Source organism: Corvus kubaryi, unplaced genomic scaffold, assembly GCF_017639235.1.
Source record: "Corvus kubaryi isolate FWS band 111438036 unplaced genomic scaffold, C.kubaryi_AGA036_p1.0 37397, whole genome shotgun sequence".
NCBI lineage: Eukaryota > Metazoa > Chordata > Aves > Passeriformes > Corvidae > Corvus > Corvus kubaryi.
The window spans coordinates 8029016-8042896 of NW_024581136.1; positions in this window are offsets into that span (position 1 = coordinate 8029016).

Here is a 13881-nt window from a genome sequence, read left to right on the forward strand (position 1 = left end):
TCTTTGTGTCCTTCTTTGTGAACACCACCATCACGAGCATGGGCTTTACGCTTTCTTGGTTTTAAACTTCAAGCCAGAGTCAGAGGAGAGAGAAAATCAAAGCTCCAGAGAAAACCTTACGGAGCATTTGGTATCTGCTCAGGTTGGAAAAAACTTAGTAGTTATTTGCAAAATTAATTAACTGTAGAGTGAGCTCTTTAAAGCAATCACATTGTTTCAAATACCAGTAAAATATCAGGCCGACAAAGCAAATATTATATAATTAATATCAAACAATATTTTGTGCTATGGTCATGAACTGTCAAGTGCTTCAGCAAAAAGACATAGTGATACCTTTTGTGCTAAAAAAGCTCTCAGAAGCTACACCAAGAAGATATTTGCTATGTCCCCACCAGAGTCTACTTCATCGTTGAAACATTTGTGTGCCCATTAAAAATACATTTCTAGACTACTTGTGGCAACAGGTAAAGACTAGGCAGCTAGGAGAAGCTGCTTGTTTGCTGAGCCTGCCAGAACACTTCTGTGTCAATAGAGAAAATGTATGTGCACAGCTCTAATGGGATCCCTCTATTGTAGTACCTTGTCATTTTGAGAGCATCTTGCCCTCCATGCCCTGTGAGCATTTTTTACAGTCAGAATCAACATCCCTGAGTTCTTGTTTCCAACTTTCAGTAATGTTTATTGTTGTTTGTCAGCAACTCAGCTCTGCTGGAAAAACCTCCTTTGGTGAATAATGAAGTCATTCCCACAGTGACTGCTGGGTTCCAAAATTTTCAGTACTCTACCTATGGCTATTTAGCTGTACATGAGAAGTGCAGAAAATCTTACTTTTCATGGCCCATAAATAAACACCCAATCCAACCCTTCAGCACATTTCTAACTGTAATGCAGCATATAATGTTTCAGTGCACAGTACAGATGTTTTCAGTTATTATATGAAGAGGAGACAATGATGGTTAAATATGTGTTTGCATTATAGTCACGGCATGAAATCATTATGTTCAACTTTCCTGATCATTTTCTTCATATAAAAAAGAAAATTCTGTTCAGGCATTATTCTTTCCCACATGGAACAAGTTGCAGAAAAGTCTAAGACATCCATTTATAAACCACTAACTTATAGCAAAATAAAGGGTAACATTTCTGTTTAAATACTGGACTCTTTCCATCCTGTTTCTCTGTTGTTAATCATATACCACCAGGTAGCTGAAATTAGCCCAGGGGATACAAGGACATGAGCAAGAGCAGAGTTGTCCTGTGTGACTTTTCTGCTCAATGCTAACAGTTCAATGAGCCACCACCCTGGGTCTATCCCTGCTGGGAGTTTGACAGGTGCCTATCCTCAGTGGAGCTCCAAAGTGTTCTTTCACGAACACCAGGGTACCACCATTTTTTTGATACCGGTTCTCATCAGCTTTTCTCTGCCTTCTGTTGTCTCTTTCCTTCTCCCCCATTTTCCCGTCCATCCTTCTTGAGAGTCTTCTGGAAAGTTAAAACTCTACACAACAGAACCTTCTGCTGTCATTTCCTTACCTGCTCCAGAGCTATCGCCCTTCCAATCTGGCTAACTCCAGTAAATTATTACTTGATGAGAATAACTCATTAGTTCACTCATAAAAAGGCCTGACTTCACAAACAGATATTTTTATGAGTTCTATTTGTGAAGCCACAAATAACTATTTTGGTTATGTGAACAAGCTACATGGATACACACAGGCAGTAAATATCTAGGCAACTCCAGACCACAACTTGAGACGATTTTAATGTTAGAAAAATCAATCCTTAAATGGCAAACAAAGTTTTGTATTCCTAGATTGGAAGGGCTGGATTTATGTCTTCAAGAGAACTTATAGTTTGAGATCATTTTTGATGCACAAATTTAGATGAAGTAACAAAAGAAAGAGTTATGACACTATTTATCAAAGTACTGAAATCAAAGCAGTAACTAAAAGTGTTCCAAAGCCATCACTACAGAAATTCATACAATTGGTTGAAGTAAACTTTAAATCTTGTTCTCTCTTTCCCTAAAGGACAGAACTGATGTGAGATACCAAGCCAGACAAAATAAGAGAAATCACAAGTACAGCACAAGTTTGATTCTAATTTCAGCAAACCTGAAAATTCTTCAGCCAGGTAGAGAATAAAAGACAGCAGGCTGCCATAACATCGTATGCATTAAATGAAATATTTCAAAAGAAAATGTAAGGCCAAAGCATTCAGAGATGGAGACTTCAAAGAAAACTTCTAATTTTAGATGAGTGATGATGATGAGAAAGTTATCAAAACCTGAGATTTCATAATTAATCACATTTAAGATCTAGCTAATTTTAACATTTCATTTAAAAAAATTGTTTTACTTCTAAGATGAATTTGACCTTGATTGAATGTGAAAACTTACATACAGTGTTTAAACTCATATGCCAGAAAAACTCTGGAAAAATAAGTTGCAGCAGTTGAATGACATGAATTAAGACTGCAGTTAAACGTACTGTTTTTCAGTAGAAATCAAAAGATTCAGTCAGATTCTAAATTCTGATTTTTGATTATAAATTATTCACAAGCAAGTGATTTTAGAAATTGAGTGTATTTGTAATAATTGAACAAAATAAATATGGAAACTTATTTCAGGATATTTAAAGTTCTAAGCCATGCTTCCCACACCTCTGTACCATGCATTGCCTCAGTCAGATGACTGATCATGCGAAAATAAAAATCTCCATGACAAACTTTAATCCAATCCTTTCTTCCTTCTTCAAGTGACATCTGAGAGCACTTGCAGGTAGTGTTCTAAACACTGCAAATGAGAAACAAAATTTAGTGCATTCATTACCCATGTCTAAAACAGTTTGCAAGTTGTTTAAAGCAGCCTCCAATGTTTCTTGGAGTCATTGCCTGCAAAATACTGTACATAAGTAATACACTCATTACAAAAATTCAGCACAATTTTTCAATGGATATGGCTGAGTGCTAAGCAGTAAAGAGAGTGACTTTAACCCTTTTCTTGGTTCAGCAATCAAGTTTGAATTGTTTCAATTTGTTTTTCTCACTAGTGTTCAAAAATAAGTAGCTTTTGTGAACAAACATCATGTAATGTAGAGGGTTTATTCATCAAAGTTTCACTTTATGTTGATGGTCTTTATTTTGTGTTGTATGTCGACTAAGTTTCATTATAGTCTTCTTGTCACCTGACATAATGACAGAAGAAGATGGAACAAGAAGTATGTCATTATCAACATCCTTGTTTATTCAATATTTATTTAATTCATGTGTGAATGACATATTTTTAGAGCCCAAAATTAGCACAGTTGAGGGGAGAAGGTGCAGTAAAGGATAGATCAGGAATATGAAGAATGGTATATAAGCAAAGTTGTACAGTATGGGATTATTTCTCTGGGTATCAGTAAATATTTAAATCTTGCTGTCCTCTATTCCACACAGCTATATTAGTCCCACAGTCCTTGAATCCTTTTCCTCTGATTGACTGTAAACCTTGAAAATAATATCTTTATAAAATTCTAAACAAATTATCATGCTTCACAAACTTCATACTGTACCTTGCATTTTAATTTTTACATTTAGTAAAAGTGGCTGTAAGCTATTTCGACAACTAACATATTGTGGGATGCTACCTGATACCACACTGAGGTATAACAATTATCTAAATTATGCCTTTCAACAAGGTAGGCAAGTCCCTTTATAACACTAAGATTCCAAAGGAAAAGGGGAACAGACACTAATTAGGCATTTGGTCTAACACATTAAATCCTATTTGGGAATTTACCTTATTTACTTTCAGGACTGAATGTGGCGACAAAATGAATGCAACAGAAAAAACCTCTTGGGGATATTTTGATCATCTCTACAGCCCTCTAGAAATTTCCCTGTATTACAGGTACAGACCAATTAGAGAGCAACAAAGGTAATTCCCACCACTAACTTTTAGGAAACCAGGCAACACCTTTCTCAGAAGTAAACCACTGGAGAAAAATAAATAGTTTTATACCTAATAATAACACATCTAACCAAAACATGCTAGTGGTCAGGTTTCAAAATGCTTTAATTATAAATGAGGTGTCTTTTTACTTAAACATGCAAATTGCCAGTGAATTGAGCATATATTGCAGAGTAGGAATTCCTTACCATCAACAACTAATAATAACAATTAAAAAAAAAAACCAAAAACCTGGAGAAAAGCAGCCAAACCATCTGACAAAGCCTAGGGCACATGTAACCCCATCACTACGAATGACTGCAGAGCTTACAAATCGAGCCAGATGCTGCTTCTGGAAGGATTTCATCTATAATACCCGAACCGCATGACAGCCTATCACAACTCATGTTTGGCCTAAAGGTGTGCAACACTGGTGGAATGGGCAAATAATGAGAGGGAACAGGAGCAGAGCCTTAATCCTAACTAAGGAAGGTTTTTTTATTATGGTTTATTGCGTGGTGGGGCTCTTTTAAATTTGAAAATTGAATTTGTTCTACCTGCAAACACAGGCACAGATGGTGCTTCTATAATATGCTGTTATAATGGACTGATTTGTTTGCAGTGTTGCATTCACATCCAAATTCATGTCCAAATGCATTGGGTCTACTGTAGTGCTGCTCAGAATTGGGTCAAATGTAGAGAAGATGAGTATCTCCTTGGTGTATAATGAAGAAATTTGCCCATAGCCCTTCTAGCAGGTGCAGCATCTGTGTTCTGAACTCCCTTCCCCAGCTAGGCTGGATAATAATTGCTGAATGAATAGACTTTATGAAAGGGCTGAAAATATGCACTTCACAGATAGGGATACTGGTAAGGGTTACACAGTCTGGTTACACAATTCTGGCTTCATTTTATCATTTCTGATTTCTTCTGCAAAAGATTGCTAAGCAAGGTTTGAGACAGAGAGACCAAATCCTGACCCCTGGTACTGAGGTTTTAAGTAGACACAATCACTAGAACCCAGTTTTCTCCCGTTTTGCTTCTGTTTGACTACTTTGTAGTTATCTTTATGAAAACCCTTTCTTGATGAGCAGTCATGCCTGTGTTTACCTTCAGTGTAATCTTTCCACCAACTTGCACCACATTTTTCAACCTGCATTAAATGACACTTTGGAGGATTATTTGCATTCTGTGTAATTATTTTGCTGGTTTATAACTGTAATTTTCTCTAATAAAAAAAAAAAAAATTTGTCACTTCTAAAGATAAAGAAAACTGCCCCCTCTTTGTGACTTTTAGGAAAGTTCCTTTGGCACAAAATTAATATTGATACACCAGAATAAGTTCATCACCATTGGGCCATATGCCTAAAAACATGTTTGTTTTACATCTTGATAAATCATAAAAGAGATTTAAGTCAAGAAACTTGCAGAACATCACAGCCAGGAGACGGTAAAGAAACCATCATTCACTGTTAAGTTTAGTCTGTTCTGGGGAATGGAACTATTCTCACATGCACAATTTTCTTTCTTTTTATTCTCCTTTTGGTTTGGGTTTTTATTTTGATAGCCAAGAGAGCTGTAAGTCCTGGATGAAGTATAAACTCCCCATTATAAAATGCATTCCACTTGCTTCTGTCCCAAAATAGACAATGACTAAAATGACTGGTGCTATTCCCACTGAATCAGTCTTGGGATAAATGCTAAACTTGATGGAGAGTGGGGATACCATTAGGGTGAGGCTATCTTTGAATAAGGAAATAACAACAAGAAAGCATTGTATGATATTCAGACAATGGAAAAATCAAGGCCTTAATTAGCTGGAATTTGTGTCCTGCTGAATTTGGTAAGCATTTTTTTGACCATTGTTCTTTTTAGATAGTTCTTTAAACCCTCAAGTGTCGCTCAATTCAGTGGCCAGGAAAGGAAGATGAGAACTCTCTTGTCAAAAGTGGAACTCAGCTGGCAACCTGCACTCAACTTTGGCAGTATCAGCAGCAGTTAGCTGTCGTATGAAAACCCAGAAGCCCAGCCCTTATGAGTGAGTGCTTTTATACAGTCCTGACAGTGCAATTACACAGACAGATCTTCACATTCTGATCCAGCTACAATCACAAACGTTAGCTTTCTAAAGCCAGGATGCCTCAACAGGCTGCACATGAGTGTCACAGCCAGGCACGCCACAAACCCACTGTACAAATGCTTTCTTGTTCCTCTTTTAGGGAAGAGTTAGGACAATTTCTGTGCATACAGCTAAAACCTTTCTTAATGGTTCCCACACCACTTGTATTCTTTCTGTGATCAGATATGACACCATACAATCACCATTTTTGTAAAAGCAGTGTTTGCTGAAGAGACTGCCTTGCACAGCACATAGCCAAGGCGGCCAAAATAAATAAAAAGGGTAGAGTTAGTGAGTGGTAGTGGCACATTAATGAAGTTTTATAGTTTGTCTATGACCCCATAGGTAACAATGTAAGATAGGACAAAAGTTTTCTAAAACCTGTGTTGTGGTTCCTCATCCTCATTATATATAGTGCAAATGACTTTCTGCTATCCCTAAAATCATAGAATAATTCAGGTTGTGAGGGACTTCTGGATGGAGATTTTTATGTGTTTGCTTCTGTTGGCTTTGTAGCAGAAGATTCTACACCCTTTAGTGTCAGTAGCCACAGCAGAACTATTGATGAACACTAACTGCCAGGTAACTGTGTAGCTACTACTCAGCTGTTCACAACCTGGGGTTTGTGAGCATCATGTTGCCTGTTAGATGTTACTCAGAGATACAGAAGATTAGAGTTAAACCAAACCTGCCATAGAGCATAAATATGATACAGAATATGTGACTGCTCCTGTGGAGCCGCCAGGGATAGGGATCACTGAGTTCCTGTATATCTTCTATTCTGCAGATTGTCTACAAATAAAGACCTCAGTGTACATGAAAAGAAGGGAGGAAATCACATAACTTTGGATTTCATGATGCTCAAACTGTTTAAGGAATTATTGCCATTTGAAAAGTAAGTATAGGCAGAGTTAGGACAATAGATATGCCCTGACTTCATCTCACCTGTTCTCCTGAAACAGAGCACCCGTAATTCATGCATACATGTTGGCACAAGGTTGTTTGTTATTCACTCTTCATCTACAGCCTGGTGCATCTTTGTCATGATTCATTATTCCTAACAGCTATATCAAGTGTTGCAATTACTGCACAATATAAATTTAATTCTATAATACTTCTAGATTGGAAAGAGAAAAATAATATATTAAGTGCTTGTGATATCTTTATGTATAAGTTTGAGAATCATTAAATAGCTGTCACTCTTCCTTCTTCCTCAGCATCAATTACTCCACTCTGGTTTTACTTACTCCACTCTGTATAATGAGTCCCTAGAGCATGTTTCATTGCGGGAGAATGAACACATTTTTCACTTGCGGTCAGTGGGATGTGGTTAATTTGAAATCACTTAAACTATTATATCTGTCAAGCGTGGTTATTTTATTTTCAATTCACATCAGTGTTTTAGTATGCATGTCGGTTACTGGGTTAAACTGGCAGATTAATTTCCAAGCATTCTGTTGCAATGCTCTTCATCACTATCTTTACATGCAGGCTCTTGTTGAAACTTAATACATTCCCATTAAAATTTACTTCAGAGAAATCTACATTCAATATAAACACTCATATGATAAACAACACTCACCGTTGAATGAAAAAGATGGCAAGATCAGGAGACTTCTGTCTTTTCTCATGAAAACCCAGAATACTGGTTTTTTCCCCCTTGTCCCACCTAACTTCTTTTCATATCACTCGTAACATGCATCTGTGGAAAAAAAAAAGTTCAGTAACTAGGGTCACTTTGACGTGCTCTGGGGTTTTTTTCTCTGTTTACTGATTGCACTGATCAAAAAAGCTGCAGGTTTTGGTTCAGTGTGAACAGATTCACAATTCACACCATGCAGAACTGCTCGGGTCGTTTGGGGTTTTTCTCTCCTTTTAAAATATTGTGGCTTGAAATTTATAAATAGCCAGAATTTGAAGATGCTGAAATACTGACTTACACAGCCACTAATAACAGGGTGCTCGTACAGAGAATTAGAGCAACCGCCAATGAGCTTTTTATTACAGCAATATTGTACATATTACATGAATAAATTACATTGTTGCATTATGCAGCTGCTGCATCATCAGTTTAGAGAGTAGACTGCGATCCTAAGTATTCGGGGATGCAAGCTCATTATCTCTAAACCCACTTTGGTTACAGCCACGATACTATCCCAGCTAAACAGCTTTCGCATAATGTATTGCGTCTACCTTTGCATAATCAGGTACATGGCTCAGAGACGGACTGATGAGTTTAGTCTAATCAAATTTACAAAAAATAGTCGCTTTCACTGAATCAGGCAGAATCTTTCGCTTGGAAAGGTTATTAGGGAAACTATATTACCCATAAAAATACAAATCTACATATGTTGTAAAACATCATTTTTGACTTGAAAAATTCTAGTAGAAAAATATGCATTTGTATAACGACAGATCTCACTGCAAAAAGAAGCAACTAAATTTAAAAAAAAAGGGGTCTTTTCTCTAGCTTATGATGATAACTGCCAGTGTTTGAATGCTGCCAAAGCACTTCTTAAAAACTCAATTGTTTTTATTCTCTGCACATTGTTCTCTCATCCCATCGAATAAAACATAAATTTTAACATCCTCCACAGCTGCAAATGTTCGCCTATGACTCGTAGATCCATTTACATATTTTATATATTGATGCAAATATCTTTGGCTAGGCAAGTAATATGCTGTCAGTTCTGTTCATTTTACTCAGCCCCTGCTTCTTTTCATTGCTATTTTTTTTTACTTTGTCGAAACTGTGTGAAATTTCATTGCTATTGTTCTTCCTCTCTTCTGTAAGCACATGCATCCCCCTTGCATCTCCCACCTGGCTCATTGTGCTCATCACCTCAAAGGAAATCCTGGGCCTGGAGAAATCGGTCAAGGTTTTACAACTAGCCTTAATCTGGACAAGGTTTTACTAATTCCAGATAAGGCTGCTTGTTGTATGACATTTCTACAGAGCTTTTCATAAGTGGTTTATTGAAGAGACTTCTAAAAACTATCATAATCATGGAGATAATGGTGGTTAAGGTGAGGATAAATATGTAGTGCTGTATGTTTTTACACAGACACAATAAAACTGTGAGAAAAATCACACGCTTTTAGACTAAGCAGTTTTAGAATAGAAATGTTCATCCTTCAAATCCCAAATTTTCATGTTTTTGCTTTGAATACTCTGAAGAGATTCTAGGCAAATGAAGATCTAAGCCTAATGTGAAGTGACACATGTGTCATAATGCACATATTAGTTATGGTGCTGGAAGAGCACACAGGACCCACTGGTCTTCCATCCACTGAAAGCTGTGGCCTGGCATTGACAAAAACAGAACCAGAAAAGGAAAATCTTTGAGGCTACATTTCTCCTACATCTGGACATCTTCCCAGCATGGTGTAAGAAACGCTCATGCTACACCTGAAAGAAGAAAGGGAGCAATGAAAGTGTTGATTCAGCTATCAACAACGTGTCACTCCCTCTCATCCACTAAAAGCAGAAACACACTTTTCTTTATATGGTTGACCCATATAAATATCTAAACATTCCGCGATATTTAGAATTCCCTAAATTTAGGCTAAGAAAAAATGATTCCTGCAGCTTCTATCCCATTCCTAATGTGCTCTCAGCTGTAGCTTTTATCTGCTCAGAATCACACATCTATCAGCTGATAGACATGAATCTTAAATAAATACTACTATTTATGATTCATACTACATGAATCTTAAATAATACTACCAAGTTAATATTGCCAAGTCACGTGGTTTTGTCCATAGAGCTGGAAGTGCAGAATACAAATTTGAACACAGTCTCTGCCTATCGCTGAATCTTTGCCTTCTGTGACTTAGGAAAATCATATAATATCTTTTCCATTCTTCATATTAAAAAATTAATATTGTCGAAGAACACTTTTGTTGTGAACATATGCTCAACCAAATATTCCTGGAGAAAGAATAAGAGGGGGGAGAAATGCAAATTTGTTAATATTGTTGACAGTGTACATGCATCTCCGTGGAGATACATGTATATGAAAAGAACAAAATTTGTCCTACATTTATAGTTATGATTGTCATGGACCGTCATTGATCTACTTCCAAACCCAAATCCACTTCAAGTGACAAAGCAAAGATTGTCTCAATTTTCTCACAGAACATACCTAGCACTTTTAGGAAAATAAAGACAAACTAAGTGGACAACCTGTTTTAATTCTTTTGTAGAACGAAAGAGCATAGTATTTTCCACTACTAATCCTAGAAATGTTCTGTCTGTATGTTACACTACTTTTTGGGAGGAAACATTAAAATATTATTGCATATAAAAGATAAAAGGAAGTTAAAATAGAAGAGGGACTATCTAGGTGAATTCTGCCATGTTCATAAAACAGCTTTGGGATATATGTATATCTATATGTCTGTTCGTAATGTACATACCTGCACAAAGGTGGACAGTGATGTATTCTGTAGTATGCGCTGGTTCAATAATTTTTTTAGCAAAACCTTGGGTTTATTCAGCAAAATACTGTGCAGATTTCTTCAGTTATACTAGAGCAATTTCAAATAAATTTGGTCCCAAATAATGCAGTTACAAGGAGGAAGCAAGATGTTTTGTGGGGTTTTTTTTCATTTGTCTTTATATCAAGAAATTGCTGAAGCAAGCTGGATCACAGTCTCCTTTTGGTCAGTCATGACTTGATATGAAAAATTTTGATTGCATAGACTATTGTACACAAATGAGAATACCTTTCAGAATGGAAATGACTAGACAATCTCAGCTCAACTTTTATCACATGCAAACTAAAAAGGCAATCAACTCAATGGTAGCGTCTGATCTCTGCATGTCTCTTCAGAATCAGTCAGTAACCAGTACTGTGAGCAGCTGTAGAAAGTGAATTTAATTTTGCCTGTGTGTGTGCGTATAAAGAAAATGTAAAGCTGATTTTTTTTTCAGTTCCTGAGCACAAGAAAAAGTTGGCATACAAGTTGCCTGTAGTTACTGGGCTAAAACAGTGTGTGAGGTTTTCTTCCTCCAAGCTGTAGTGAGAGATGAAGAGGTTCCATATGGGCTACTAATACAAAGAAAGCAGAGTAACAGGAAAAGGGAAAAAAAATGCAGAGTGTGTAAGGGTAACAGAGGGAAACAAGATTGAGAGAACAAAACATCAACGTTGTTAGTCATGAGGAACAGACAAGAGGGAGGTATTGCCTGCTGACCATGTGTACCAATGCCAGAGTCTAAAATAACTGCATCTGTGGTATAGGATGGTGTCTCTCTAGATCTGAAACACAGCAGCAGATTGTTTTTATAGAAAGAAAAGGTGTCAGCAGAAAGGAAGGAGCATACACACATGGAATCATTTGCTGTAAGAAGCCATTTGAAAAACAACTGAGGAGTTGAGTGGAAGAAACATCTGTGAAACATGAAGCAGGACCACCACTAGTGTTTCAGGGAAGAGGTGGGAACAGAAAGGGATACACAAGCAGTGTTGGACATAGCATCTTGTCAGAATGACAAGGAAATGTTGTCAGTACTCTCAAGAAAATCCAGCATCTTGTGAGTCTGGAAGGAAAAATATTTTTGTCCTCCTTGTGAGAGAGGGAGGGTGTACTTTTTATACTTTTCAAGAAGCAGACAAATCTATGTTCATTGACCAAAGTAAATCAAAGAGTGTTATCTTTATGAATAAATTGCACTTTTCAGGGGATATGTTGGCAATTCTGCCTACCAGGATTGGGACACTTTGTCTTCTTTTCCATGGGCTTGCTTCTTTTGTTAGTAAACCCTAAATGTGAGAGTCTTAAGAGACAGAAAATTGCCACCAGTGAAAAACAAAGGCTGTGCAGTTTTGGGGTCAGTGAAAGCAGATATGATATGTAACAGCAAGGAGGGAGAAGTTCCATACTATTTGGTTGTCTGGCCTTAATTTTGCCGTTCAGATTTTTTTGATTGAAAGTAGAAAGTAGAAAGCAAAGTCTTCATGATATCAAGACCATATCCGAAGTCACTTCAGCTATTCCTCATGAAGACACCAGTCTAGATACAAAATAACCTGTCTGTAACTCAAATGAAAAAGAAAACATTGATCAGAGGAAATTTTACTTCTCTTGGTTTGAAGCCTTCTTTACACAAAGCCTTTAATGACTTTTCAGCATTGCCGAGGGAATAGTGTGGGAAAGGATATTTCATTAGCCAACTATTACATGGAATTGTATGGAAAGCCCATGTGCTACCCAAAGGCCTCTCAAGGAGGTCACATAAAAGATGAGTCATAATGTAACTGATTTCCACCAGATCATCCTCCCATTTGCTCACTGCAGAAAAAACAAACTATGGAATGCAAAAGCACTTTGAAGTGACTGATGATCTTGCTGCTTATTAACCACACTCAAGGCAACCTTAGTAAAAAGTAAATGAAGCCAAATGAGTAATAGGCACTTGATGGCCCATCCCAACCACTGTAAAGACAAAGCAAACCTTGTTATTCTTAACAAAGAGATACTCTTATTCTTGCCTAAGTTTAATGGTAGCTCTCAAGGGAGAATAATATTGAGAAAAATACTATATACCTCAATTGTCTACAAAATATCTACAACTTTTAATTTAGGATTTTTTTCACAAGAATAAATCTTTAAGTTAGCAATCCCAGAGTGTTCTGAGTTGGAAGGGACCCATAAGGATCATCGAGTCCGATTCCTGGCCCAGCACAGCACCATCCCCAACAGTATGTGCCTGAGAACATTGTACGATAAGAAATGCTGCCATTTATTTTCTTCCTCCCCAGGTTAATATTTAGGTTTATTCATTAGCTTATTCTTAAGCTAATACATGGGAAAACCCATTTTCAAAGTGAAATAGAAAATTTAAATACCTCAATATAAGGGGGGAAAAAAGATCCAGAGGAAAAGAAAGATTGTTCAGAAAAAAGCAGTGTCTGTCTGTAATGAGTTCCAGGTAATTTTTCTGCCATCACTGGCTAGAAAGATTGGTTTTAATTAATTACAATGTATTTTCTAGTTTTTCAGAATTAATGATTGAAGAATCTCTGACTAAAAAATAATCTTTCCTTCTTAGTTCAACTTTTCTAAAATCACTTTTTAATTCTTTTTATATTATCAAACAGTTCTTCAAAATCTGACTTTGTCTAAAAACAAATCAAAGCTAACAAAAAACAGAATGCAAAAAAATTGTAATTTCCTGTTATTACAATATTTTTTTCTTATTTTTTACTTACTGTTGGCCAATGTAGCATTAGTTATACTTCCTTTCATTGTTTTTATTGTACAGACCATACCTTCCCTGCATCCTTCCATACACCCAGCTTGGGGAACTGAAAACCTGCTGCCTTTGTGCTCAGCGAGCGAGTCCAATTCACGTTGGCCCAGAGGGTCTTGGAGCATCAGCCCATTGGTTGTGACTCACTGAAATCCTGACTTAGGTTTGTCATCTTGCACATCTAAACCTTAATCCACATGCCTGGCAGTGCACACTGGTCTTGACAGGAACGGAGCCAGCTTGGCACTTGGCAGATTTAAAAGGACTGCCTCCTGGAGATTAGATGGCTTGGCACAGTGAGAACACAGAGGTCAAACTACGATGTTTGCCAAACAAAAAAGAACCTCTCATTTTCCAATTCTATTGCTGCTCCCTGGATAAGCATTTTTGGCCTTTTGCCTTGGTTTGAAGGCAAGACTTGTTAGGATTTAGCCTGAGGGACCTGGTTTACTGTTGACGGTCAAACTAGATTTTGACTGTTCTGAAGCCCTGATATGGTAAGGTCATATGCTTTCTCGTTAGGGCTGATCTCTCAAGGCTCTGGGTAACTCCTGGGACGTCATCAAGAATGGA